We start from the raw sequence: 27,595 nt of genomic DNA on the forward strand, positions 1-27,595 counted from the left end.
CGGCCACGAAAATTCACCCCTCCCGAAAGGCCCTTTTTCGAAGGGTGGGTGTCACCCTTGGAGAGCGTGCGAACGAGCGATCGGTGGTGGGAGAGAGACCGAGCACAAAATGGCCCGGGAAGGTTTTTATACCTGCCAACCCTCCTGGGTGCTGCCAGCCGTTTGCTTAGGGTCAGGTAAAGCACTCGGATTCGGAAACGCCACCGGATCTCAGGCGTTTAAGCTTCTCGCCTAATCTCTCAGGGGTGACGTATACGCGTGCCGCGCTCTGCTCCTTCCGTTCCGTTCATCTGTCGAGCGTCCGTGCCAACTCTTTGCTTCCTCGATGAGGAGGTCCTTTGAGCGGTAATGTGTGACGGAGGCGGCGGTGGCGGTGGTGGTGACGCGCGCGCGTGCATGCGTGCCTGCCGCGGGCGTGCGTGCACGCGTGCTCGTGTTGGGATACGACGATATAAGGCGATGAAGGGGAGAGCTGTTCTATTCGCCCTTTTCTGCTCTGCACCCTCTCTATCTCTTCGTCTTTGTTCTTTCTTTTTTTTCTTTCTCTCTCTCTCTTCTTCTTTTTTTCTGTATTCTTTGGTCGTTCTCTCTCTCTCTCTCTCCCCTTTTCTCTCTTCGTTCGTTCGTTTCGCGTTGCTCCCGCGCTGCTTGGGGGGTACGGTGCAACGAGTCGGAGAACCAATACCCTTCGACGGGCAAGTATAGGCCTCGGCTAGCGACTGCACGCGCTCCTCCGCGGAAGAGCCGATCTCTCTTCAGAGAGAGAACGGAACGTTCTCCTTTCCCCCCTGATGCGGTGGCGACCACTGGACCCCCCCAAGACCGATTAAATCTCGCTCCGCCTCTCCCAGCTCGACTCCCGCCTTCATGTCTCCCTCCGTTTTCTTCCTCCACCAGTGTGAGCTACGACCTCCTCGATTTCTTCCTTCAGCTGTGTTTCTTGTCGCCTGCTTCATTCTTTTCTTCGTCATCGACATCACTCTCTTATCTCGCGCAGCGTTCGCCGACGCGGCCGACGATCTCTTTTTCCTATTTCTGCTTTTCTCTCTGATGCTGCCTAGCTTGTAATTCATCTTTCTCTTCATACCTCCGCGAGTAAAATTCCAGATTTTATTAGATTTAAAACTATAAATAATATTCGATGTAAAATATTATTTTTTTTAATTTATTACTCTCACGATATACTTGTCAATTATTTCTTTCTTTATCTTGACGTTTTACAAATAAAAGAACATGTTCTCGCATCTAGGTTTTGCCAATACCGAAGATACCTTAATCGACAATGCTTCTCTCGACAGAATCAGCGCAATTCTCTTCATCAATTGTTAGCTGACGTAAGAATTGTATCTATTTTATCATGGCGCGTCTTCGTTTCTTTCAAACGATGCTAACAGCTTCTGACAGGTTTTCTGGCACTTCTAGCAAACGTGGAGTGCACGTGGTTCTCATGGAAAGGGCGGGCTTCGTTAGGGCTACGCCCGGCGAGGCTCCCACTACAAACCTTCATATTCCTTGCGCAAGGAATCTCTGTCAGGATTCCCCACTTTACGTCTACTCCACCGTTTTCTCTCCCTTCCATTCCCTTTTGTCGATCGCGCTCACCCGGTCCCTCCACTTCTTATTTTTTTTTTTTTTTTTTCCTTTTCCTTTTTTTTCATTCAGCTCTTCCCTCACTGCGGCCCAAGTGCCTTTCCTCCTCTTCTTTCCGCCGCGCGTCGTCGAGTCGCCTCTCTTTTGCCGGGAATGCGTGAATCGAAAGGCGGAGGTGTGCACCGCGCGCATATGTGTGAGAACGCGGGACAGTGTACCTATGGAACTACTAGCGAGGCTTTTTTTTCCTCCACCTTGAAATTCTGAAAGACCCCAACGTAATGTCGTCCATGCCGGAAATTTTTTCGCCGTCTGGACAGGATTTTTACCGCACAATAGCGTCTTTCTCTATTGCAACGATCGATATTAAACGATCCAGTTCGAGGATCCGCGAGCGAAGGCGCAAGTAGCCTTTCTGAAAGTTAAGGTTTAGATAATTCAAAAAAATTTTTGTGCGGAATGAATCCTTCATCCCTTTTTTTTTTTATTTTTTTATTTTGCACGAAGTATTTTTACATGAATCATGTAATACGTTTGCGCTTTCGAACGAGAGCTATAAACGAGGTACAATCGTTAAAATTGATAAAATACCAGTCGTAAGTGAAATATAATGACGTATTGACTTTATACATTTTTCTCCATTCTTCACGAAAATTATCGCCGTTGTTGCCGCGTAAATGTTGACAGACTACGGTGTTAAACGCGGTTAAACATTTGTCAGCCCGCGTGAACAAATTTATTTGTCCCGATGCGATAACCCGAGGGGAAAGAAAACGGCCTACGCCGGCCGTATCGTTTTTCGCACCTACTAACGATAAGAATAAAAGCGTGGAAGAAAGCGCGACGAATGCATTCTCTCCCGTAAATGATAGACGCGGCGAAAGCCACCGGCGATATGTACGTTTGGCCTTTTGCCGAATAACGTATAATTTGACGGTAGCTCGAAAGGCGGATTCGACGATACATCCATCAGTGATAACAAGTGACGAGGTCAGAAGTGAGATTGATGAAGCTGAAAAAAAAAGCGCACGCTGCCGCAATCAATTTCGCGCCGTGCTATCAATTAATTTTTTTTTTTTTTTATTCGTACGTTTGACGAGTTCGCTCAATCTTTATGAAATTTACATTTTCATCCCTTTCGTGGCGTCAAGTAAGTAGAAAGATCGCAGCGAAATTTGGGGATTGTCCGGAGACGGAAAAGATCGAGAGGCGCCGTTACGTAAATCATTCGCGTCGATCGCGATGGGAGATTTTCTCGCTTCAAAGCCTTTCCGTGTTGATTTAAAGGCGGACGATGCTAATCCGTTTCTCTGTGTTTCCGCGGTAACGAGGATAGGAGCGGCATTATTTGCCGAGGAGAGAAGGCGAGGCGGTTTATCGTTAGCCGGGCAAAATCCGAAGCAATTACGCGCGGAATGTTTAGCCGTTCGCCGCGGAGAAGACGCGGATTGCATGTTTCGCCCGAAGCTCGAAGTTCACGACTGCGTACTGCCCGTGCCCTTTCGTTTTCCTTATTATCGCTGAATGATTGTCTTGCCGTGTTTTAAAGTTCTCGTGTTCATTTAGAATATAATCTGCACGTTCACGCCGCCCGTCGTCTCCGATAACAAATGCTTATTACCGATTCGCTCGGTCCCGTTCGCATCGAGTGTGAAGCTGAGCGGTTCAGTGGAGCAGCTCGTCGTTACCAAAAAAAATAAAATATAAAATAAAATAAAATAAATTAAATTAAATTAAAAAAAAAAAAAAATAAAATAAAATAAAAAAAAGAAAATTACTGTTTGCCGGAGTTCAACGCCTAATTTTATCGCGAGCGTCTCGCGAATCGTTGCAGATGTCCGCTTTGGCATCGTGCATTTTCCTCACACCTCCGCATAAGCAGAAATAATCGTTCCCGCCCGTAAGTCACGGACGAGTGAGTCGTTACTATGTATGATCGCCGAGAGCGAGGACGTGGATTCGCGTGATGGACAGCCTGTCTGTACCGTACTTAAGCCGACGCTTATGATAATTACTTAATGCCGCGCTTCTCTCTCTCTCTTTCTCTCTCTCTAAGAGTTGCACGCACGTATAAATGCGCGCAAATGCGCCGCGCGGCTTCTACGAATCCACGGCCGATACGCAGCCACGTTTTACCAGCGACTAAACGAAGCGTCCGGATAAACGCGATGCCCAGCCTGGTATTAATGCTACATCCGTGCCACCATTTATTGTGCGCAGGCACATCCTGCACACGTAACGACGACTTAAAATAGAATCGCGCTCGTTACGAGGATAAAAACAAAAAAAAAGAAAAAAAGGGAACTCCACTTGGCGCGCGATTCGTAATCATTTTTCCCCCTCCCTTCACTTTTTACATTAAATCCGGTGATTTGCACAAATCAGGTTTGCGCGCGATATTATTTATTAGCCGTGATATTTTTGCGGCTTTCTTGTGTTTTTCAATTGGCGCACGATTTAACACCGCCGGGGATAAATATAAAGATCATTTTATTATTATACGAACAGATCGCCAGCACGTGGCTTTTAGCGCAGATAAGCCCGCGAACGATTGAGCGATAAATCTTTGAATTATCAGTTCCTTCGCGCATCTGGACCAAGCGGCGGAATCACGGGCCGGGTAATTTAAATCTGGTAGCTTGAAAACGATACGGACTTTTTATATATATATATATAAATACCATCTCGTAATTCCCTTGCGGTGTATTATGAACGGGATTTATTTTTGGAAATATTTACGTTTAAAATACATGTCGTAATACGGCATGAATGGCACTAAAATAAATGAAGCTCTGTTACCCTTGCGGGCGCATTGTGAAGATCTTTCTTTCGAGGTTTGTGTTTGGCAGAAATGTGTGTCACGGGAGAACAACGTCGAGAACTCTCCGGGGATTTAACGGAGGTATAAAAAAAAAAAAAAAGAAAAAAAAAAAGGGGGGATACAGAAGCGATAGTTCTCTTAAGGCCCAAGGTGATGAGATCCACGCGGCTGTTGTGAAATACTAATGGCGGTGCCGCAGAGCATTTTCCTCTCTTCGAGAGCGGGGCCTCTCCTTTTCTCATCTCCTCGCCCGCCCTTTCTCGTTCCCTTTTCTCAGACCCCGGCAGTTACGTACGACATCCCGGACAGCGGAACGAATTTTATGGGAGACCCGTTATGGGCCACCATGATCACACCGAAACCTCCGTGACATCCGTCGATAATGGCGACCGAAGTCCCTCGATGAAGGCCTCCGACTCCTCTACTTAAATTAAATTCCGTGAACTCGTTAATAATTTTCTTTCACGATTTTTGATAATACGAAATACGAAAGTACTTTTAAACTTAATTCCCATGCGAATACGTAACGTTCTGAGTTTATTCAGCGACAACGTATAATAATATAAGGCTGGGGGTATCTTCTTTAATCGCCATTGTGCGGCTTGCTAATTTTGGCAAGGGTCAGATAGTCGATTGAGAGGTCTGTTTGCACCTTCCGCGGTGGCGTGCGCGTTGTCGTGCTTCTTTTTGAAAGTCTATTCAGGGTGAAAGACGAAGAGGGAAGTGAGAGCGACGGAGAGAAGCGAGACGTGGTTACTCATAAATCTAAAGGCCACACGTTCAAGGGGGAGGCTCTGAATAGGTGTAAATGAAGTTGCGGCCTGCCGCAAACTCAGTCGGACCACCCTGTATATTTTGTCTCCTGTACACGCCGCGGGCCCGCCTCTCTTCCTCTCGGTCTCCTTCATCTCGGCAAATAAATAGTCCCACGCGCACGGTGGGCCTACCTATGGTCTTGATAACAATGTCGACCTCCTTCTAACTTCTGACTTCTTCCTTTCCAATCTGTAGGGATCTTTACCACGCCACGCCTACCACGGGTTGAATCAGGAAAGAACAAGATATATAAACTGCGAAAAGATAAAAATGCAAGGTATGCCGATGCTTCGAATTTCTCCGAGACGCGCGTAACAATCCCTCCGTGAATTAAAGTAATTTTTAATTCGCGAGATTATATTCGGCAGTTTTTCTTTTTAATGGTTTTTTTTTTAATTAAATAAAATATTCAACCCTTTTATTTATAGGTATCTTATTTGTAACATTAGTGGATTAAAATAGAACATATTTTTTTGGAAATTCTTGACGTCTTAAAATGTCAATCAGCAGATTAGACGAGGCAGGATAAAAATTAAAATCTCCTTAGCAGAAATTGTCTGGCAACCAGGGATTCTTTTTCTCTGTTTTTTTTTTTCCTTCTTTTCTTGTTTCTTTTTTTTTTGTACGCCTGCTATAGTATGGTGCAAAATCTAACGCTAAATGTGTCTAGGTTCCTCATAAGAAAGAATTTCAAAATAGATTTAAAACGTCTTACAAAAAATAGAAAAAAGGAGAACAGAACAAGTTTAAGAGGGTATTGAAAATGAACTAGAAACATTCTTGAGATTTTAAGAAAAAAAAAAAAAATAAAAAGAAACTTCTGTGTCGCCGCTTATACATTCGGCTAGTTAATGAAGATCAAATGTTAAACTGCATTAAACTAATCCAGGCTTCATCCTTTAAAGAATGTATCCGTGGCGCTACCCACTACGTTGCGCGCCTTTGAATCGCTCCTTCTCACAGTCCTCTCGAAATTCGTTTAGACTTGCCTATTGGAGATCTTTGATCTTCGTGATCTGCTACCAATAATCCGCACCCCGATATTGAAAAGCCGCTCGTTTTTCTTCTTACTCTAATCTCCGAGATTTAAAGGCGATATCCTTCAAGTGGCATATTCCGAGAAAGTTGTCAACAGTGTTTCCACCGGTAAAGCCTTGTTTCATGCGACTTTTTAACTTTTATCTGGTTTTCCTAACTTCATTTCTCACGGCGTAACTAACGTTTTGAAAATGACACGATACTAAGCGATAATCTCATCGCTGTTGCAAAGAGCGGAGGGCCTTGAATTATATTTAATTTCGCTAAATAACGTAATTTCGCCGCCGCCGAAATTCTCGCTTTTCGTATACGTTCGCGCGTCGCCGGTTCTTGATATTGAATTATTTCCATTCACAGGAACGACCGGGCAGGTATCTCTCTCACGTACTCCCGGGGTTTCGCGCGTATGCGTGACTTTCTACGGCCACCCGGGACACCTATGTAAGATCTCTGGGGCGGGGTGCGAACACGTCGGGGGACATCAAAGGACCCGTGAGAGGTAATTATTGTTTCTCGATGCCGGGACCGAGAGCGGAACCGTGAGCACGGTGGCGCCTGCACGATAGGCGATGCCGTTCTCACCCTGTCCCTTTTACCTCCGAGAAGGCTCATTTCTTGCCGAGGTGAGACGGGACAGGCACGGACGGGAGGAGAAAAGGGCGAGAAAAATAGAGAAAAGAAAAAGAGAAAAGGAGAGAGATAGAGAGAGAGAGAAAAGGGGGGAGAAAGACAGAAATAGAACAATCCCGAGGCGCTCCTCCCGGGACACCCTTAATTAAGAGAACGCCATTCGACCCGCGACCGATTCCTCGCAGTCCGGCATTCCGAGATTCTACGCGCCGCAGCAAGGTCGACTCGACGATTCCATCGTCGGCGCTCAAGGACGGCGTCGATGACTAGGCTCGATTTCTCGACGTCATTGTAAGAAGCTTAAACTGAGGTGTCGATCTTCGAGCGATAGAGATATAGACGGGGATTAAAGGACAGGCGTGATCGAAACATGTCAAAATCTATTTCCTCGATCAAATACTAATCGACGGAGCCCGACTTATTTCCTAATCGGCGAAATTAATTATATATTTTATCACGAACGAATAATGAAACGTACGAGCAAAATTGAATATCGTAAAAAAAAAAAAAAAAAAAGAAATCGAGATAAAAATAAATTCTTTTAAAGAACAATTAACGAAGATGTTGAAATGAGCGAGGAAGCAGGGTAAGGATTCTTATCAACGGAATTTAAATCTCTCCGTATGCGGGATAGCGCGAGGTGTTCGGGGTATAAAGAAAATTGGACGGCGGGGTCGAGGGGCCGAGGCGAGGTAAGGAGAGGACCCTCTGCAGTCGGCCAGGAGGAACATAATGTTTTCATTAGGTCGCGATCATTATCTGGCCCCAACTGAACGAACGAGCAAATGCCACGGGCCGCATAGCGCACACGTATTAAGACGAATGGCCGCGGCGACCCGGTAATTAATTACGGCCTCCCCCAGTGTTACTAATATTAATTAATCCCGTGCGTCCTCGGGGCTCACGTAGCGCTGCATGACCCCCGCGCTGGTCGATGCGCGCGGGTCATCGTCTAGACGAAATCGTTGAGGATCGCGAGCCACCTGTTCGGGGAATCGTCCCCGGCGCTGCTTCTCACACACTTCAATCATTAATTATTAGCCCGGCGGTGAGGCGCATTGCGTCACCAGCTTGCTCACGTGTGGGTTAATGGGTACGCCGAGAAAGAGGTCAGATCGCTTTCATTCCGAGTCATTAATAGCGCCGGATCGAACGGACGTCCGAGCGATATTGCGCGGTCGTACCCCCGGCACGTACGGTAAATAAACGCGAGGACGTCGGAATATGCATCCCGATGATCGATTCCTCGAAGACGGCCTGCACAGACGACGAGTATTGATGACGTTACAGATACGTTGGTTTTTTACGCGAACAAATGGCTTTTTAATTGATTTCAATTTACGCCGCAAGTATTTTTCTATGAATGCGTTCGTGGAAGTGATTAAATACTTCGTTTCTTTCGCTCGCGGGCGCTAGTTCGATTTCCATGGCGAGGGAAGGAGACTTTCCGATCTATGAATCGAGGATATTCTTCCAGTCGGTAGCGCGACTGTCAATGACGCGACGGATCCGGGAGAATAACGGTGAGGTGGACGACAAAAAGAAACGGAGACACGTCGACGCATTCTTCGCGTGACAGGACGCGTTAATACGCATCCATGCGATCCGACGAATCGATCCGCCCGAGAAATGACGTATCGCGGGCCTGTCGATTCACAGATGAAAAAGAAGCTTTATAAGACGATCGCCTCGCGGCTGATCTAACGTAAACGCGTTTCTTGCTCGTGCCCCTTATTTTTGAATCACCGCGTGGGATGAGTCAACGCGGTAGATAATACCTTTTATCGGTCGATTCTAATTAAATATTTAATAATTAAACGCGACATTAATTTCTTTCATTTACTTTGCATTATAACGACAATCAAGCTTAAAAGAGTAATTAAGATTTTTATCGTTACATTTGAGGGCCATACTTTTATTTCATTCGTATAGATAATTCTTTAGAAGGCATCTATGCGATTTAATTTTACTAACATGACGATTTTTTTTCAGGGGAAGACGCAACGAGTTCGGGCGAGCTCACAAAAATAGAAACGTAAACAAAACTCGGCGTCGAGCTCGGCGCTTTCGAGAACTCGGTACGAGAAGGACAGCGCGCAATTGACGATCGCACCTATCGCTGTCTTGCTTCCTCTCATGGTCGTCTCTTTTGCTCTAAGGACCGAAATGCAACGGTCAGTCTAGTTGCGGAGCGTCGGTCGCGAGGACGCGTCGTTAATCGCTCCGCGATCTCGCGTATTTTCGACCGCGGGCAGGACGATCTCGCGTACGGACAAGTGTCGTCGTCGTCGACCAGAGAACGGACAATCATTTTCTGCGCTCCTCTGTTACTCCAATCGTCGTCCGGTGCTTCGTTTCGCGGCTCGAAAAAGTGCTTCGGAGAGACAAGGTTATGTAGCGAGTGCAGCGCACAGAGCGTCCGACGTGAACTTCGTCGCGCGTCCGGCGTGTCGCCGACGCCTTCACTCGTCATCTCCTTCGGCGAAGTTCATCGGGTACCGGTGACCGCCATTTCGAGAGCATTAGATCCGCACCTCGCCCGTCTTCTACGTCGCGGTCGGGACTCTCGTCGGGATCGAGGACGACTCGGCGAATGTAAGCAACGCCCGCGAATATCGAGAGTGCTAATTTATACGACGAAGGATCGTCCGACGCGCTTCTTAATTTTAATCGTGAAAAATCGCCGCGATAATCGGGGGGGATGACGGGGGGGGCGTTATTGTTTCGGTCGTTCATCTCTCGAGTGGATGTTAGTGATTGTGATTACGTCATTCGAAGTGGTACAACACGTCGAGATAATTCTGGATGCTGCCACAGAAGGAAGGAAGGAAAGAAGGAAGGAGGGATGGAAGGAAGGACGGGCGAACGAACGAACAGAAGGATGGATAGAAATCAACCTAACCTATCTCGATCTAATCGAAAGACACAAATGTAAGTAAACCAGCACTTTGTAAACCGTAGATCACCCAATCGTAATTATCATAAAAGTATCGAAATCTAAATAACGCGCGCGAGGCGCGCGCTTTGTTCTCTAGTATTCTCTAGTTCTCTAGTTCTCTAGTACGGAAAAAAAAAAAGAAAAAAATTGTACATGCTACAAATTATTAAGATATTTCATTCATAACGCGATCCTCACTTTCGGACCACCTCGTAGTATGCGAGCCGCGTGATTCGAGACCGATACGGAGTCGATCGGGGGCTCCTTTCTCTTCTTCTGGAGGTGGTCTAAATGAAGAAAAAAGTAACGAATGCCGCGGGCTCGCATTAATAAATCGGCGGGGATGCATGGCGCGTAGATCATCGTGTCGCGGGCCCACGATCCATGCGAGAATCCATGGGATGTTCGGAGTTCCGTGCAAGGTAGAACGAGATAGGGCGAGGGAGAATCTTTTAGGGAGAAAGAGGCGGAAGGAAGAGGAGGCATGAAGGGCTTTTTACCGAGGAAGATTCGCCTCTTCTTAATTGCTCCGATTAATTAGCCACCACGATTTCGCTATGGCTAATGGGCGGTCGTACGTTTTCCCGTGGCCCCGCGGACACGCGGATATATACGTTTTAATAACGTTTCGTTAATCACGCGACACGCGAGGCAAATCGGGACACGGGCCCCGCGCGTCGGAGACCCCTCCCGATGGCCCCCCTTGCGCCGACTCTCGTTTCGCGAAGGAGCTGAAAAGAGCATCTGCCCTCGCGCTAAACGGAGGTCACCGTTTGACCGAACGGAGAAACGGGAGAGTGAAACTGTTTGAAATAAGACGACAATTGAAACGATAACGGGTACGCATTGCAGCTGAGTAGATAATAATTTTTATTTAATTTAAGTCACACGACGCAACGTGGTATACATATATAACGATACATTACTCATCCCTTTCCTTCCGCGTCCGGTTTTTTTTTAATTTTTATTTTATTTTTATTTTATTTTATTTTATTTTTTTTTATCCGTCGAAATTCCTCCCGCGAACCCCGCCGAATTAACCGCGCAGGAGGAAGAGCGTGCGAAACGAAGAAAAAGAAGATGACCGGTATATCTCGTGCCCTCATCTTCGCTCTCTTTCTTTTTTTTTTTTTTTTGCGCGTTTACTCTTTAATTTGCTGAAGTTTCTTCGGAGGGCAGTAAGGCGGTCTCGCGATAGAAAAAAAAATAAAAAAACTAAAATAAAAAAAGGAACCGATAAAGTTAATATACCGAATGACTACCGCTCGCAATACAACCACACGATTCGGTACTATCTCTTAATCGATCATCGAATCGTTCTCCTTTTCCACGTTTTGGCCTCCTCTCGTACCTCCTCGTCTTCCCTGCGGACTGGACGCACTTTCGAGACGCATTCTCCGGTTTCTTGCTCGGCTGCGAACGGGACCTGTCCCGTATTTTCATTCCCGGGTAGGAAAAAAAAAAAAAAAGGGTTTCTTCATCCCATCCTCTCGTCGTTCCTCTTTCCTCGCTTCTTCTTCGCCCGCGGGAGTTTGTCTCCTGCCTCCCGCCGAAAGTCTCTTCCGGACGAGCGTGGAGTCGCGCACGGGAAAGACCGTCGCTACCAGCTGCGAGAAACCGGATCTTGACGGTTAATTAGTAGCTCCGATCATTCGAGAATGAATCGATCTACGCGAGCCACCATGCCCCACGATTCTATGGGTGGTGGGTTACGAAAGCACGGCTGGTGTCGTATACTTAGTTAACTTCTTTCTTTTTGTGCACAAAAAAATATATGTCCGACGCTCGCTGTGTTAACTATTGATTTTATAAATTAATCTCGTTATCGCTATCGTTACTATTATCGTCTGCTGAAATTAATGTTAAAAAGTTGAAAAATTGTCGCTGGTAATTTCGAGGTAACGGTCGCGATTATTATCGCGTTGGATTTTATTAATTCCGCAAATAATGCGGGTGACGAAACGAGGTAGAAATAAAGATGCTTTTTAATCAATGGCGGAGAAACTAGCCTCGCATTCATTCTATAAAAACACCAGGTGGAATCGTGAGGGGTTGAAGGCCCGGCGGGAATTTCTAATATCGATGTACGTGTGTGCGTGTGTGCGTGATGGCGTAAGACCGTATCCTGCCGAGCGCTAATGGATTGATTCTGGGTGGCTCAAATCCACGTAATCACAATGACTATAGCTTGAATTTAAAGTTAAAAATTTCGTGATCGCGAGATAACTTTGTTCACACCGTCAATAATATATTTGCCGTGCATAGCGATATATTTACAAATGGTTAGACTTGCTGATTTCTAAATTCTCTTAATTGCTAAATCTATAATTAGCAAAAAGGAATTGTACACTTAATCCACGATGACAAGATAAGCTTGAGCCGTTTCCTCCCAGGATGTGATTCATTTCTAGGAAACTTTCAACGGGACCGGTGAATCATTATTTTCGCGGTTCCTTAGCTATTTCCGGAAATCGTTTAGACGGCTCGATTTTTTTTACAAAGATGTTGACTCGTCGAGTCATCGGGACTGTAAAAAAAAATTAATTAATGTAGCTTCGGTTTGCTTCGATTATATTTGCCAAGCTGGAAGTTTTACAAATTTATATTATATTTTACTGTTGACAAGATAATAAAAAAAAAAGAAAAGTGTTCGAGTCTTGAGCTTGTGGATTTTTAATGGCTGGTTTGCATTCACAAAAGATCGAGTCGTACTGTACGGTCGTGTTCAGAATTCGGCAAATTGCGAAAGGAAAAAGGTAAAGACAGGTACACGGATGTAGAATAATAGAACGTTGAAAAATTCAAAGCATCATACTGATGAACCATCATCGCTGTAAAATTGTAGGAAATGATAGATTATTTGTTATCCAGGTGTCCGGAAACATCAATACCAAGCATGGAAAATTAGAAATGTTTTGCCCAACCATAAAATTCGAAGAACAAGCAGGAGCCATGGTTTTGTAACATCTGTGTGGCTTTTTTTTTTTATTTCCATGGACCTACGTGATAGAAACATAAAGAGAAAATACAAAGGAAAAAGACAGTCATAGTAGCCAGTAGATAAATTTCAATAAGAAAAAATTCTTTTTAATAAAAATTAAAAGAGATTGGAGACGCGTATTATATTACTTAAGTTATCACGAAAGAAATGAAAGAATGTTGGTTTATTAATTTTTTTCTTTTTTTTTTTAATTTTTTTTTTGTTTACTTACAATGTTTCTCCATGATCATCTTCATCGTTAACGGTAATAATGTGAAAGCAGCTTTTGTAATCATTCTGTGTTGTGCCTGAGCGCAACGAATTAGTGGACGTTGTGGTAGGTAAGATGCATGGTAATGCCAACGCCACCCAAGTTAAGACATCCTTTTTCGAGAGATAATTAAGCATCCTGTCGTAATTTTCGGCGCGAAGGAACGTGCAAAACCTCGCTCCACGGGCGGTTTTCCAGAGCCTCGAAAGGCGTGCGAAATCGTTAATAATTCTCGAATTCTCCGAAAAGGAAGGAATAACTGACATTTCGTGTTGGCCGAACGAAATGGAATTTTAGCTGATAAAATTATATTTAATAACAAGCAGGTTCTAATTTTTTAATATACCGTTAAACGTTAGAAGATACCTTATCGAAATAAAATTAGCTTCGGCAAGTGTGCCCTGGGGCTACTAACGTTAGGACGTGATTTAATTTTCGCTATCGTAAAATTAATTTTCATCGGGAGCTTAATGACGCGCGGTCGTATAATGATTTATCGTTTACTTGTACTTTCTCGATATTTCAAATAATAATTTTAAAAAAAGAGAGAAGAAAAAAAAATAGAGATAATTATCTTGTACCGCGCACAAAGGGCGAGATACGGATCTAGGCCGTCGTAGGTATTCTCACATTTATTATAAAAAGGTTGTATAGGTACAATGAAGTAGTGACGGAGAACGGCAGATGTAAGAGCTTCTCGAAGAGATCGCGTAGACCTTGTGCGAAATATTTCTCCTAAAGCGGAACGGGCCGAAATCGAGGGCCAAATTCCGAATTAGCCATCCTCCGTGGCTTTCCATTGAAGTTACTTCCGCGACAGAGCCGCATCGTGCGCATCGTCCCTGTCCTTGGCGGGGGCTAAACGACGAATTTTCCCGAATTTGTCATAGCCAGGTGAGAGTATCGAAGCGCGTTCCCTTTTTATCATATTTGCCGGCCCGGATGCACGCTAGTTAGAGCCCGGTCAAAGGGAAATCTCCCCTTCTTAGATTTAAACCAACGACAGTAAACCGCGGGATCCGTCGTCGAAGCCTGCGGGAGAGCAAGGGTGGTAAAGGGGGAAGAGGGGGGAGAGGCTTACCTGACTGTGAATGGGCATAGTTGTCACCCTGTCGACACGATCGCCTCCAAACTTTTATAGCGATCCAGGGCATTGTGACAATCTCCAAGTACCATAATCATCTTCGACCTCTCAATCATCTCCTTTCTTAAAGGCTTGGTGGTCACCGTCGAAACGTTTGTGGTTTCCTACAACATAAAATCTAGTATACCGCACGGTATACGAGCATATTTTAGCTCGGGGCCCGTACGTGCCTGCCGATATCTGCGGTTAGTAGCGATTCGAGCGATAAAATGTCCCAATAAAACGAATGTAATTCAATAATCGAGTAGTAAACGAATACGTTGAGTAAATTTAGAACAAAGTATGCTTTCAGGTGGAGCATTAAAGTTATATCTCGCTCGCGTTTAACGCTTTTTCGTATTATCCCCTTTTACATAAAATTTTACTAAGAGGTATAAATATCTTTTTGATTAATTTATAGATTAGTATGAAAAGTGGTTATATTTCATCCGCGTGTCGTATTAAGAGATGAGCGTCATTTCATAAGTTCGTGTTAATGCTGGCAAGTGCAATTTATTGGCTACTTGTGTCGCAAAAGACTTTTCGACATACATGAATACGTATAACGTAATTTGGAATAGATGGTAGCATTATTCAAATTTTTTAATCGCCGACTTCGCGACATCCGTACCGTTTCCCGCAACAACGCCCGGTGCGATCCCCGGAGACTTCGGTGTCTAAAATACCAGCTAAGAAATTAATAATCCGTTAAACGATTGCTAGCGGACATAAATTTATCGCGCGACCGGTATTCCGAGTGTGGTCCGCTCGAAGGAGAGGGAGGGGGAGGGAGCATCGTTCACTTTCAGCGCGACACGGCGATAAATTAATAGCGGATCGACGTTGATGAGGGACGATAACGATCGACGCTTCGCCACTGCTATGCAAACGACTCGGTGGCAAGCGCTCGGCGCAAAAAGAAAAGAAAAAAAAAGGAAAAAAGAAGAGAGGATCGGGGAGGAGGCCGCGAATGTTTAAAGGAATAGTGAATGAAAGGAAGTGAGACAGATAGATAAAAGAGACGGCCGATCGCGGGGAGAAGAGAAGCACCTACCGTGGAGGGACGGTAGAGAGGGTGGGCGAGGGCGGGCAGAGGTAAAACGAGGAGAGGACAAACACACGAGGAGGAGCACGACATTCCAGATGCGCTGTAACCAATTTGTGAGCCGGACGATAGTGACAAATACACGATATTGCCATAACGTATCGCCGTGGCATGACTATCGGTCGAAATTAATAGTCAACGCTGCTGACTAATAGCCTCATTAATTAACGATCCGCGGGGCCAGATTAGGCTAATCCGGCTTAATTTAGTGATCGTGCCCGTCGTTCTCCTATCCACCTACCTGTCCGCTCCGGCTCGGCCCCGAGAGGGCCCTCCCGGCTTACCTACGCGCGCAGGTAAATCCTCCGGACCTCTTGTCCACCGGCTCCTCCGCCCTCCGGCGAGTTCCCTCTGACTCCCCGGGCGCGATTATTCGGACGGGTTTCTTATATTAATTGAAAAACACTCGGGGAATTTTCAACTCTTTCGCCCCGTATACGCGATTTGTCGCCAAGTCCACTTCCCGTTTCGAGCTTATTTTCAATCGGCTGCTGATTTAATACCCCGCGTCCTGAAGGGATCGTTCCACTTCTCAAAAGATTACGCTGAAAATACTTAGGGCTAGTCGCCGGAAAGCTCGTATTTTTTTTATTCGCGAGAGGAAAGCGAACGGGCATGGTGAGAATGAAATAAAGAACAAGACGTTTGAGAAGAGATTAAAATATATCTGTTCACATTGCCGGTGATTTTCTACGTATCGATATTTAAAAAAAAATTAAAATATTATATTGTAATAAATACATAATTAGTTATTTATTAATTTGCAAAATTAGAGAAAGAAATATCTTTTATTGGATTATCCGCCTTACGTTATGAAACATATTAATCTAATATGAAACCATGCCCGGCTTTTCTCGAAATATGGATTACAGAAAGTTTTGCGGGCGTTACATTGCAGGTGTTTAACGGCGCGTAAGAGCAGAAAGAGGGTTTTATAGTAGCAGGTACATTAAAATGGCGGCCGGTTCGGGGATCAAGACGCCTGCAGATCGGCGACAGTCCCGATATATCTGTTTGCCTGCATGAAGTGCGTTCAAGCGCGTTACAACTCAAACCTTTTAGCCGGTTGTTTGCACGGCGCTTTGTATTCTATTTGTACAACCGCTTAAACAACTCGGGCTGGACGTAAGCCGCATTGAAGCCCCCTCGAGCGAGTTGTGCGAACCCTCGAGCGGAGTCGAGGAGGCCACTTTCGTGACGAGCCGCATCGATGCTCACATCAATGCTTTTCCAATGCGTCTACAAGCTTAGTTCTTAGGTATTTCCTTTTTTTGACTTGAACGGTGATCCTTCAGGTGCAACCTCTTTGCTTTATTTGAATTTTCTGCCTATCTTCTTTATATCCTTCTTAAATCCGTCGATTATTAACATAATTTTTTTTTTTTTCGACAAATTAAACGTTAATAAAAGAGATATATTCGGGGACAAAAATTACAATGCGAACACTTGAATTCTATTATTTCGAATATTTGCACGGGCAAATTTTCGCTCCATACAGCTCGCTTACGAATTTATTAAAGAACGTATAATAAGATCGGGTGGGTAGCTTATGAAACGCTAAGAGATTTGTATTATCCAGTTTAAAAAAAAAAAAAAGAAAAGAAGAAAATAATAACGTCGTTATATTGTCAGCTTTCGGAGAAAGCATTGATCCCGATGTCCACACCGTGACTAATCTCCATTGTCGGGCGTTCGTCGACCGCTATCCCTGAAAGAATACCAAGGTATCGTGAGAAACCTCCATAGACATGCCGCGGTATCTGCGGCATATTAGTACAAATGGGGAATGATGAAACGAAGCCGGGAGGGGAGGGGAGGGAACGGGTGCAAGCAAAGGGCGGTGTGGATTGTTAGCGATTAACTTTTACTTAAGAGGTACCCTCACTCGGGTCGGCGTCATCCCGATGATGTCGTGCAACAATGGGGCACTTAGCCGCCGCGAAAGCTTAAGTCATCGTAACGACCAATCGGCAAGGGCGCTCCCTCCCCCCCAATTATCTCGGGGCAAAACAATTAAACGCGACCTGCGGTTGCCTCCTGGGATCGCGCTAATGCCCGTCACTGCATAAGCGGGGGCCGGGATTCGGGACTTGTGCCTTGTCCGGCAGGGACAAAGGGATGTGCATCTTCATCCAATTAGGCGATAATGGAACACGGACGCGCGTTTTGCCACGGGGCGCGACGGAGATGATTCCCCAATCGCTCGGCGATCTTTTCTCCCGCGTGCTAGACGTTTTTGCGCCGTCCCGCTCTTATATACTCTATATTGTACCGTCTGTATTAGTGCCTGCGGAATAATCTCTTTCTTTTTCTTTTTCTTTTTTCTTTTTTTTTCTGCGACTGTAATTTGCAATGGGTCTCGACACATATCGCCTCTTGCACGCTGGCTTGTCATTGATATTGGATTTTCGAGGAGAGAGAAAGCGGGACGCACACTCACGATCAATCTGTTCTGAATGTCCAGACGTATATCTTATACTACAAAATTTAATATACATAAATGTAATTTAATGCTCGATGATGAGATTTTAATTTTTGTAATAATTTATTTTGATTAAAAGACGTGAATAATCGAATACAAGTTAAATAAAAAAAAAAAAAAAAAAGAAACACAAAGGAGATTCTATGATTTAATTTACAAGATATAATCAAATTATTCCGAGGTACAAGTTGTTAGGGTACAAGATCGTAAAGAATTGCAGTCTCGTAGTTCGCAGGGAAAGATGAATCGACACGTGGGACCTTTCGGAAAGTTTGAATGACCAATCGATCCAGTCGGTTCGGCGATTAAGCGATCAAGATGTTATGACAATTTTATAATCGTCTAACGTGATGTGAATCCCCCTCTCCCCCCGATTAACTAAGAGAGCGTGAGATTGATTCGTATGGCTCCGGCGCACGTCGTTTTCCTCGTTTCATGTGTCGTATAATACTACGATTACCACATGAAGGCGCGCACCGTCATCGATCATCGAAACCTTCGACTTTCTAACAGCCCACTGATTCTGAAACGGCATCTTACGGTCATTCTTATGAATAAACCCGTGAACAACCCAAACCGTTCTACATGTACCAGATGTTCTTCTGGTATTTAGTCATAACTACGTGTTTCCATTAGGGGAAAAACGCGCTTTTTTTTTATGAATAAGCTTTGATGTCCGAATGCCACTGTGATAGTTCTCTTTTTTTTTCTTTTTCTTTTTTTTTTTTTTTATTGCGGCCTGATGGCTTTCAACACCGAAGATACATATACTCGCTCTTCGACCGCGAATGTCTTCGATTTGCCTAAGCAAACGAAAAGGCCATAAACGCGTGCTAGGCCCTTTCGACCCGACATTAGCATCGCTATCAAGGTACCATCAGTCCATGTGATTGCTTAATCCTGCGCAGCACGAGCGTGCACGGTCTTGGGAATGAAACTCGAGCTCTCGATTGCCGTTAGCCTGCAATAAAAATAAAAAGAAAAAAAAAGGGGGGGCCATTCTCGAAATGTTAGAACGACACGTATAATTTGTGAATTACCTGTCCGCGTAGCACGATTTCGAAAACGTCACTTTTATAATTTAATAATTATTACGATTTTGTTAAATATTGTATTAATTATTCTTCGTTTATCTGCCTAAATTAAATTTTAAATAAAATTACATTTAAAATGTAGCATTATAATTTACGAAAGAAAAAAAAATACTTTCTCTTTTAATAAATATATATTTTTATTGGGAATTAAAAAAATTATATAAAATATTAATATAAATATTACCACAATTTTGATTGTCGCGGGATATCGTGCTTTAATTTAACGTATCTTGGTAATAAATAGTGATGTTCGTGTAACCGTAATTTATATTTCTATTTTATGTGCGAAATCACTTTAGTGCATCCATAAACCGTCGTCATTCTTAGGTAATACGGGAAAAACAGCTAGGCGTACCGTTAAGGGATCATCTCGTTATGATCTTTGTTGATCTTAAAGGAGCTTTAAACTCCAAGATTATTTTGAACGTTCAGGCGCCGATTGCCCAGTGGAATTTAAAGAGGACTCTTTCACCTTCCAACAAATATTTGCTAGCAATGCGGCCGGGAAAAACTATGCTATAGTGCCCATCGATGTCATTCGAGCTAGCTTCAAGCTCGTACCGTCACAAGTGCACTGCAAACATGGGACCTGTCGACACGAAGACATCGATTTTCACGAAAAATATCTATTCCCTATATGCTCAATCTTCTTCAAGCCCGGATTTTGCATCGTGGAAAAATTATCTCAAAATTATACTCGTTTCCTGTGTACATACCACACACGTCTTTTATTAGGTCTCCCAAATTTTTTCTTTTTTTTTTAATACGCATTTAAAATCGAAATAAATTTTCCTCTTACTTTTATGCAGTTTATCCTTTTGCTTTACGAGTCTTGGTATAAATCAATGCTACATTATCGGAACAAATTAATGATCCGCTAGAAGAGATTAGATAAATGACTATTAAAAAGAGAAAAAAAAAGGTACCATGCGCTGGCACTTAAAATTAACGTCCGTCAATCCGAGGATTATTATTTATTTATCTAACGTAAAAGTCTATCGATGAAGAAGAACTCGGGTGTCAGTCAGACGGATGTGTCGAGGTGCTGATCTGTAAGGTTGCAGGCAGGTGTCCGGGGTAAACTATGCGGATAAATACATACATATACGCGCACCCGATAATATTTGACTCGAGAGTGAGAGGAAAGGAGGTGCGCCGGGTTTGTTCCTGCCTATGCTCAAACATAGAACCTTCGGCGCGGACCTTGCCCGGGCCTTATCTCGATTCTTAAACAAAGGAAATGTCAGTGGAAGAGCCACGCTTCCTTATCTGATTTTTTTCTCATCGTCACGTCGAAGGCCGGTGCTGTCCCCGCGGCTCGCTTCCGTATTATTTTTTCAAGTTCATAACCATCCTCGGTTTAGGAGGCCCCTTCATTCATTGCCCTTCAATTTTCGCCGGGATTTTTTCCCGCGCCGGGTTACGAGGCGAGGTGCCCCGTACGATTGTTTTCTTAAGATGGTGAGATGATCGAGCCCTTAGACCTGTCGGAAAGAATGCGCGCTTAACAGCTTAACGGCTTTAGCCAATTTTCGAGGATACTGATCTTTGGTACGAAGACGGCGCTTAATCTATTGTGACGCTCGTCAAGTCAAGTGTGTCCTGCGGGATGACACGCGATTACTTTGTTAAAATACCAGTACTTTAAAGTAGAACATTATATAAACTGTCTAAGATGTAGGTACGTTGCAAGATATTAATTATTTTTACATATACTATATATATATTTTTTTTTTAGCCTGTTAATTAATTTATAATTATGTTTAAATTAAACTATACGTATTAAACGATAAGTATAATAATCTTCAGCTTCTCTTTCATTTCTATTTTATGAAAAGAATTTTTCTAAAGTGTGAGACATTTTAATATTATTTAATGATAGATTACAAAATTAATAAAAAATTTTTTTATTATAATTTAGTTGTTAAATTAGGTTAATTACTGTAATAATTAGTCTTTTGGCCTCTTCTGTGAATATATACGCCATCTGCTGGAGATATTCATGATTCAACACGCGAAACTGTATTTAGAATGAAACTATGGTCATGATAAAAGGTAAAAGATTCGAATTAATGATTACATTTAGTAATAAATGAAGAATAATTATTAATTGATGTAAGAATATGTAATATCAAGGCAAATAGTATTCACAATAAGTAAACAACGTTATTGCACAGAAATCTATTATATCGATGTCTCGAGAGCTCTGAAACGAACATGTTACCAACATGCAGTTATAATGATAAGAGAAAATTTCGACAGAAATTCTTTATCTTTGGAAAAAGTTGGGAAGACTTGACTGTCGGTCATACGTCAAATTTTACTTATTTATTAAACTTTATATTATAAATTTAAGAAGATTATATTAAGTCCAGATATTATATATTTTTACCTGCCGTGCAGATATGAGATTTCACAATTTTATACATAAATTGTATGCAAATAATATATTTAAAGCAACTGAACTTTCGTGTCTATCTCGCAGGACGTGTGTATAAAATCAAAGAATATCGCCGACGTCAATCACAGTCCGACGAGTGACATGTTAGCAATATGTCAGTTATTTAGCAATCAATTTTATCAGTATATTGCAGAAAATTGGTTTGACTCAAATTGCCCATGAAACTGTGTTCCACTTTCGGAATTTGTAGATGCAACGACGGCGGTTCGATGAGAACAAATCTGCCGAGTGCAGTTTTATGACGGAGAGGATTTGCGACGAGGGTCACTCGCGAATCTACGATAAATAAAATTTACTGACGAATGATGTTAGGTGGAAAAAAAAATTTTCTTTTTTTTCTTTTATTTTCCATAAAACTAACTCTAACTTTTAAAAGCAGCTCGAAGTTTCGTGTCTTACGTCGCGCTAGATGTATGACGTATTTTTCTGCAGGATATAGAACTGCTTCATCAAAGATAACTTTGTTTACTTTGTTCGTTACTAGGATTAGAGAAGTTAGATCATAAAATTACCAATCGACCCAAACGCGCGAAGGTAGGACGTATATCTTGCGATCCAACAATACGAAAATTAGATCTATTTATTCCACCTCGAATTTTGTAGCTTTTAATAAGTTTAGTGTGAATTATTATTTATTGTACCTGCAGATAGCTGAAATTATTATCTAAGATATAACCAGTATTATATACTGTTCATATAAGACAATAAAAATTTTTAACGTTTTAATTAAACTAATTAAATTAATATTAACCGATAAATTAAAATAGAATTTAATTATTAATTTTTTTTTCTTTCTTATTTGTTGTAATAAGTAAAATTAATTTTTATAGTTTGTTAATGTATCTATCTGTATTTCTATCTCCTTTAATTCGCTCGCAAAGTAATACATCTAAAGTGTATCTATTAAATCAAACTCCAACGCAAGAATTTAACACAATTAGCCTTTAGTCGGTAGTTCGTACTCTTTGAGGGCAATGAACGACCTTCAGACATCCTTCCACCCAGCCCAGCATCCCTATCGAGCCACCCCCAGAATGTAGACTTTGAAGATAGTATCTGTCCATACCGTTCGTTCTGAATATTTCATAGTATAAATGGATAATAAAAGGATACACGTGTTTGCGAAAAACAAGTAAAATTTTTGACAATAATCCGCTTAATTCTTTCATAAATTGGATACCGGTCTAAAACACTTTTCGACAAAACTATAATTTAGACGCTACAAATACCAATTATAGACCCGCAAAGAAAAACGTAATTACAACCGAGCGATAAACAGACAACGACTCGTCTATCCGTTCTTACGAAGTGTCCAATTTTCTTTCTCGTGCATCCTATTTTCGCGCTACGCGCGTGGAAGGTCGCATTTGCATTTTAAATGTTCGTACAACTGCCAGTATTGCTAATTCGCGGCCTAGGTCGTAATCGTCGCCCGTCGCGGATTTACCGAAACGTTTACTTTCACCCCTCGCGGGTATCGATCTGCCGCGGAAATCGCCGCGGATAGATCGATGCAGGCGTGATGACAAATCGCGGATGGGTACTTTGAACGCGGTAGATTGCCGATGGACGCTAACGCCAGGAGACGGCGGGGCTGGTCGAACGAACGAGGAGGAGTCCCATCCACGTGGATCAATACCAAAGAGCGTGCAGGCGCCTCCACCTTTTGCGCGAAGCAGTACTCTCGCGCCGCGGACACGCGCCGCACGCTCTCCACCGTCGATCCCTTCGTGCAGAGGCCCCGAGGGTTGGCACGGGAAACGCCGCCGTTGTTCGCCGGCGTTCTCCTTCGTCCTCACCTCGCGGGAGGATGCGAGTCACCTGCCACCCGCGAAAGAAGGGCCGTTAGATCTCGTGCGCGACGTGCCTTACCCGCCCCCCGCTCCCGCCCGATGCACTTTTCTCTCATCTTCGTACCGTGATACATCCGGGTATACACGAGAGGTACTCTTCGATTTGCTCGCTTTCGTGTGGAAAAAAGCTCGCGTGTGCTCTGGTCCCGCTTCTTCCTTTTTTTTTTCTTTTTCTTTCTTTTCTTTTCTTTTTTCTTTTTTTTTCCTCTCTCTGTATCTGTCTCTCTTTTTTTAGACACGCTGTAAATTTTATTTCTATTTTTTTTTTTCCTGCAGTTCTGTGAATGTGTTTACTTGTGTTGCTTAGATTTGCTTTTTATATTCGGTCAAGTTATGGAAAAGCAATTTTTACGTCTGCATGTTGCAGCTGGTATTACGATGTAGAAAGAAGTGAAGGAAGATTCGTATATTTCCGACAACTTTATTCAATAGTTTATTAACGGTTCATTGGATACGAAATTGTATTAGTTCGCTGTCTCGTTAAAAATGCAAAAGTCGCTTTATTTCGTTGCATTTCACTTGGAGATATCTTTCTTCGGAGATATTTTACTTTGCTTTTCTTATAGCATAGTTGAGAGTCAACAAGAAATTGGTCTTTACTTTCCTTAGTTGTGAGATATACCTTCCCTTAATTACAGTTTCTTCTTGTAATTATTTAAACGTATTAATTTAACACATGCTACACGTTTATTTTTATTTTACTTATTTAATTAAAAAATTGTGTGTGCTTGCAATCTCTCTCTCTCTTTCTCTCTCACTCTCTCGATGTTTTAGGTAATATATGTTTCTAAATGTTTTACGTAAAATAAGTAAAGTGAGTTAAAAAATAAACCTCCCAGTAAAATACGTGTGTATCACTATGATTTCTTAATAAGAATAAATATCTTTTTTTTTGGTAGGAGAAAATTATCACGCTTTTTAGATGTGGTGCTCCGCATTATTGATTTTCCTTACGATTTGGTGTTCTCTCTCTTTCATTTATCGTTGCATAATTGATTCCGACACAAAAGTAAAATTCACGATCTTCACAATTGTTAGGCTGCGAGTGCTTTAATAGTATCCGTTATGTTAATAAATCTGATGCTGCTGTTTATAAAGTATAATCGTTTATTTAAAAGGTATCAAAAGTTTAATTTAATTTTAAACTTTGCTTTTACTTTGACGCGACGAGACCAACGTAGGATTAAAAAAAGAAAAACGATTTATACTTTCTTTTCTGTCAAAATTTTTTTTTTTTTTTTCACGTGTTGCGTCTTGTTTTTAAGTACATGACACGTGCACGACACTAACAATGTTTCAAAGAATATTATAACGAGGCTGGATATTTTTAATGTCGCTGACAAGTATAAGTGTAGGAACGAAAGTATTATTTTAACGTGTGAAAAGATTTTAACAAAATGTTCCGTGCAACTTTATCTCTCGTCGAGCAATCAAAATTTCACAGAGTATCTCGGAAACGGTTATAATTTCTCTAGTCATGAGAATTAAAGAAAATTTTAAGATAAAAATCTCCCGAGATTCTTTACCACGGACGAGCGGTAAAATTAGATAAAGAATACATGATGGAAAAAGAAAATTTATGATAATAACGAAATATACTTACATTACATATTCAGAGCTTAACGTTTCTTTCTTAAGGGTCTTTTTTTTCTTTTTTTTTTTTTTTCAATTTTTATTTCTATGTTTTAAGAGAAAAATGAACAGTAACACGGATATGTACACTACGAGAACAATTCAGGAATAGGAAATAAAGTATCGTTATGAAATATACATCGTAACAACGTATATGTACACTGAGGGACAGATATTGCGTTTGTCGGAGCGACGACGGCTTCGTGCACACTAAGAGGCGACGGCAAATGCCATATCTGCTTCTCAGCGTGCACACATACGTATCATCGATATTCGATATTCGATATCTTTGTCCGCTGCTGCCATTTAACGTCTTAAAAATATTTCCTGCAGACGTATCTTTATTGATGCCGCATTTTGCCAATCTGTCACGCGGCCGGGCGTAAAAAATAATATCCCGCATTGTATTATATCTTTGCGGCTGTTACGTTTTAGCTTGCAACAGCTGTACACGCGACTTTTATTGCGAGTGCACTAAACTCTTTCCTGGCGATAAGTGCCGCTGAACTCGACACAATGAGACTTGTTTTACTTATCACATAGACACGCTTTAAGCGTCGTTTTAATCTTTCCGTCAGATTTCGTTCGACGCGTTACTTTCAGCAAAAAAAAAAGAACTTTTTTTTGTCAATTAGAAATTAGCGATTCACCGTCGCTGGATAAAATGGATATAAAATTCCCAGGGAATTTACACGGGAATATATTCTGTATGAATGCTGATTGTTCTTCTTGTATTTGCAAAGTGCGCTTATAGCACGTCGGAATTGAGTCGAGTTTCTAGGGCGAACCAACGGCACTTCCTGACTATCAGTTTGCATCGCAAGTGGCCTTAGATAGACGCCGAGGCGAAAGTCATTGTTGTACTTGGTGACAGGGCGAAGGGCGGTTCGCGTTCGATCGTTCCGCTCGTGGCGGTGTCGCAATTGCGAGCGATAGGGCGCAGGTAGCGAAGGTTGCATGAATTTGTAACGAAGGCTTTTTATAGGCAGCATTTATCCGTGCAATTCGCTGCCGGCCAGGTCAAGGCGACGCGACAATAAACTCTGACGAATCGACGGCTCGCACGCTTAAAGCGACCATCCTTTAATTTTATTCAAAACTTCCCGTGTCTTTTTTTTTTTTTTTTTTTTCTCCCAAGAGATCGTTATCGACCTCGCCCGTGAAAGTCAGCCGCCGATAAAATCCTTTTCGCGATCGTCCCACGTTTATCTTCTTATAAAATTAATATCGCGCTAAAACCTAATCGAGCAGAAGACAATTTCAAATCGAATTGTGGTCTTCGGTTCTTTTCAACCTGGCTCGAGAAAAGTTTTTCCGCGTAATTCCACGTGGATGAAAGTGCTCCAGGCACTGCAACACTGTAAATAATTCAATACTTAATCCACTCGCTTTTTGTCCCCCTTTTTTTTCTCTCCCTCTTTCATTTAAGAAAATAACGAGGCAAGTTCGCTTCGTGAAACGAGGAACACGCGCTCTCCGACCTTTCTAATCTTTTTCCAACATGAAATCTGAGAACTGTTGCTCGCGAGAAAACCGTGAAAAGGTGCTTTAATTAGAAAACATTGAGACTTCCGTTGTCGATTGCAATCCCAGTGATTCTAACCACGTGTACGAAGTATGACGTCTTTTTCTTTCTCTTGTTTGCAGTCATGCGGGCCGTTTGATAGAACGTGATCGACCCAGGGGAAAAGAAGCTACAATTGGGGTGTAATCAGGACTGCTAGTAAATCAGGAGGTAAGTGCACACATCACTGTTTAATTAATATTTCTAAAATGTTAAAAAAAAAAAAAAAAAAAAAAAAAAGAAATTTAATATATTTATAACGTAAAGATTAAATACACAATAATTTCGTTGCGTTAACTAATTCTGAATTTAATTGAAAGACTCGGTTCGTTTAACAAAAAAAAAAAAATATCTTTTTTTCCTCATCGTGTTTGCGCTGAGCCTAGATATTTCCAGACTAGAGTCCGTAAATTTTGAGCACGTGTACACGATGATGGGAGATTTAAATTCCGAATGAAGTACGCGATTGTCGCGGACCATTTAATCCGTTAGCGTCGCGTCACAAAATTTGCATTGCGTAAGTAAAGCAACAGATGAGCGACAGACACTTGCGATTAACCGCACCGTATCTGTGTATTTTGAACAAACGTCGCGGCACGAAGACAGATTAAATTATTTGAAGCGGTAACGCTTATCGCGTTCGAGCGCCGAGGAAGGAATTATTATTTACGCCCGCCCGATTATTTGATATGCGAAATGTTTCCGAGTCAACGACGTTGCGCGATGTGAAATTGTCTGGCACGTACTGTGAGTCACATACCGGTTATCGAAAGATACCACCGGCTTTGACTGATTGACTTAGGTGCCGTTATGATGGGGATGACGGACCGGGCATTATCATCTCATCACGCGCTCGTACGAGATACACGTTAAATTGGGCTCATATACGATTAACGTATGCTGGCACTGTGCTGTCTAATTTATCAGACAACAAGGGCGGGCCGAGTGATAACGAGGAAAATGATGAGACGTCGGTGACAGGATACTATTTACGAGTCTTTAGTGCGTACTGATTGGCTCTAAAAAGGCTCACGGTGCCTAAACAGACGATAATTGAGGAACAGTTTAACGCGAGGGGCGCTGTAAAGGATGAAAACTCACTTCTCGCGTCATACTGCGCACGCCACGGTGAATAGAGATGCTTAAAGATGAATTAATTTTCTTTAAATGGAAAGTTTATAGGCAGTTTACTTACAT

The 27,595-nt window shown here is 42.5% G+C and overlaps 1 protein-coding gene across 2 annotated transcripts in view; it reads left to right on the forward strand.

Moving 5' to 3' along the window:
- Positions 1-9,781: 9,781 nt before the first annotated feature.
- Ndae1 (Na[+]-driven anion exchanger 1) overlaps positions 9,782-27,595 on the forward strand; it is a 52,667-nt gene continuing 34,853 nt past the window's right edge. Inside the window, exons 1-2 of one of the 2 annotated variants that reach the window (XM_070667855.1) lie at positions 9,782-9,826; positions 26,482-26,569. The gene's annotated coding sequence lies outside the window, so the exon portion shown is untranslated. Of the gene's footprint in view, positions 9,827-23,085; positions 23,294-26,481; positions 26,570-27,595 lie in introns of those variants that run through there. The other variant, XM_070667854.1, reaches the window with a different exon arrangement.

The sequence above is a fragment of the Cardiocondyla obscurior genome, linkage group LG16 (genome assembly GCF_019399895.1).
Source record: "Cardiocondyla obscurior isolate alpha-2009 linkage group LG16, Cobs3.1, whole genome shotgun sequence".
Lineage (NCBI taxonomy): Eukaryota > Metazoa > Arthropoda > Insecta > Hymenoptera > Formicidae > Cardiocondyla > Cardiocondyla obscurior.